Genomic DNA, 3,340 nt, shown 5'->3' with positions numbered 1-3,340 from the left:
ATTGAAGAGGCTAAGACTTCCAATACTATGTTGAATAAGAGTGGCAAGAGTGGACATCCCTGTCTTGTTCCTGACTGTAGGGGGAAGCTCTCGGTTTTTCCCCATTGAGGATGATATTAGCATTGGGTCATTCGTATATGGCTTTTATGATCTTGAGGTGTGTTCCTTCTGTCCCTACTTTCTTGAGGGTTTTTATCAAGAAAGGATGCTGTATTTTGTCAAATGCTTTCTCTGCATCTATTGAGAGGATCATATGGTTCTTGTCCTTTCTTTTATTGATGTGATGAATCATGTTAATTGTTTTGCGAATATTGAACCAGCCCTGCATCCCAGGTATAAATCCAACTTGGTTGTGGTGAATAATTTTTTTAATGTATTGTTGGATCCAGTTGGCTAATATCTTGTTGAGGATTTTTGCATCCATGTTCATCAGGGAATTTGGTCTATAGTTCTCCTTTTTAGTGGGGTCTCTGGTTTTGGAATCAAGGTAATGCTGGCTTCATAGAAAGAGTTTGGAAGTTTTCCTTCCATTTCTATTTTTTGGAACAGCTTCAGGAGAATAGGTGTTAACTCTTTCTTAAATGTTTAGTAGAATTCCCCTAGAAAGCCATCTGGCCCTGGACTCTTGTGGGTTTTTTTTTTTTTTTTTTTTTTGGCAGATTTTTGATTACTAATTTGATTTCCTCACTGGTTATGGGTCTGTTCAAATTTTCTATTTCTTCCTGTTTCAGTTTTGGTAGTATATATGTTTCTAGTAATTTGTCCATTTCTTCCAGATTGCCCATTTTATTGGCATATAATTGCTCATAATATTTTCTTATTATTGTTTTTATATCTGCTGTGTTGGTTGTGATCTCTCCTCTTTCATTCTTGACTTTATTTATTTGGGTCATTTCCTTTTTCTCTTTGATCAAACTGGCTAGTGGTTTATCAATTTTGTTAATTCTTTCGAAGAACCAGCTTCTGGTTTTATTGATCTGTTCTACTGTTTTTTTGGTTTCAATAGCATTAATGTCTGCTCTAATCTTTATCATTTCCTGTCTTCTGCTGATTTTGGGTTTTATTTGCTGTTCTTTTTCCAGCTCCTTAAGGCGTAAGGTTAGTTTGTATATCTGAGATCTTTCTTCCTTCTTTAGGAAGGCCTGGATTGCTATATACTTTCCTCTTATGACTGCCTGTGCTGCATCCCAGAGGTTTTGGGTTGTGGTGTTATCATTTTCATTGACTTCCACATACTTTTTAATTTCCTCTTTAACTGCTTGGTTAGCCCATTCACTCTTTAGTAGGATGTTCTTCAGTCTCCAAGTATTTGTTACCTTTCCAAATTTTTTCTTGTGGTTGACTTCGAATTTCATAGTGATGTGGTCTGAAGATATGCACAGTATGATCTCGATCTTTTTGTACTTACTTAGGTCTGATTTGTGTCCCAGTATACGGTCTATTCTGGAGAACATTCTATGTGCACTGGAGAGAATGTATATTCTGCTGCTTTAGGATGAAATGTTCTGAATATATATGTTCAGTCCATCGGGTCCAGTGTGTCATTCAAAGCCATTGTTTCCTTGTTGATTTTTTGATTAGATGATCTGTCCATTGTTATGAGTGGGGTGTTGAAGTCTCCTACTATTATGGTATTACTATCAATGAGTTTCTTTATTTTTGTGATTGATTTATGTATTTGGGTGCTTTCACATTTGGCACATAAATGTTTACAATTGTTAGGTCTTGGTGGATAGACCCGTTGATTATGATATAATGCCCTTCTGCATCTCTTGATACAGTCTTTATTTTAAAGTCTAGATTGTCTGATACATGTATGGCTACTCTGGCTTTCTTTTGTTGACAATTAGCATGATAGATGGTTCTCCATCCCCTTGTTTTCAATCTGAAGATGTATTTAGATCTAAAGAGGGTCTCTTATAAACAGCATATAGATGGATCTTATTTTCTTATCCATTCTGTTACCCTGTGTCTTTTGATTGGAGCATTGAGTCCATTGACGTTTAGAGTGAGTACTGAAAGATATGAATTTATTGCCACTATGATGCTTGTAGAGTTGGAGTTTCTGGTGGTGTTCTCTGGTCCTTTCTAATCTTTGTTGCCTTTGATAAATATATATACATATATATACATATATATATATATACACACATATATATATATATAATATATTATATATTATATATATATAATATATATAATATATTATATATTATATATATATATATATATATAATCTTTTCTCCCCTCAGAGAGTCCCCCTTAAAATTTCTTGCAGGGCTGGTTTAGTGGTCACAAACTCCTTTAATTTTTGGTTGTCTGGGAAACTTTTAATCTCCCCTTCTATTTTGAATGACAGCCTTGCTGGATAAAGAATTCTTGGCTGGATATTTTTCTGATTCAGCACACTGAATATATCCCACCACTCCTTTCTGGCCTGCCAAGTTTCTGTGGATAGATCTGCTGCAAACCTGATCTGTCTTCCCTGTAGGTTAAGGACTTTTTTTCCCTTGCTGCTTTCATGATTCTCTCCTTGCCTGAGAATTTTGTGAATTTGACTATGATATGCCTTGTTGATGGTTGGTTTTTATTGAATCTAATGGGGGTCCTCTGTGCTTCCTGGATTTTGATGTCTGTGTCTTTCCCCAGGTAAGAAAAGTTTTTTTGCTATGATTTGCTCACATAACCCTTCTACCCCTATTTCTCTCTCTTCCTCTTCTGGGACCCCTATGATTCTGATGTTGTTCCTTTTTAATGAGTCACTGATTTCTCTAATTCTTAAATTGTGCTCTTTTGCCTTAATCCCCTTCTTTTTTTTCTGCTCCGTTATTCTCCATAAGTTTGTCCTCTATCTCGCTGATTCTCTGTTCTGCCTCATCCATCCTTGCTGCCGCTGCATCCATCTGTGATTGCAGCTCAGTTATAACATTTTTAATTTCATTCCTTTTTTACCTCTTTTATCTCTGTAGAAAAGGATTCTAATCTATTTTTGACACCAGCTAGTATTTTTGTTATCATGATTCTTAATTCTGGTTCAGACATCTTGCTTGTATCTGTGTTGGTTAAATCCCTGGCTGTTGTTTCTTCATGCTCTTTCTTTAGGGGTGAATTCCTTCGTTTTGTCATTTTGAAGGGAGAAAAGGAATTAATGAGGTAGAAAAATTAATACTAAAAAAATTAAAATTAAAAAATATTAAAATTAAAAATTAAACACACACACACAAAATTAAATCGAATAAATGATGCTAGATCCTAGATGTGTTTCAGTCTGGGTGTTGAAAGTGGTTTGACAGATTAGAGGAAAAAAAGGGTGGAAAAAAACAGGAAATTGTTTGAGAAT

The sequence above is a fragment of the Puma concolor genome, chromosome B2, assembly GCF_028749965.1.
Source record: "Puma concolor isolate L17-30 chromosome B2, mPumCon1.1.hap2, whole genome shotgun sequence".
NCBI lineage: Eukaryota > Metazoa > Chordata > Mammalia > Carnivora > Felidae > Puma > Puma concolor.
Note: the sequence above shows the minus strand (reverse complement) of the source record.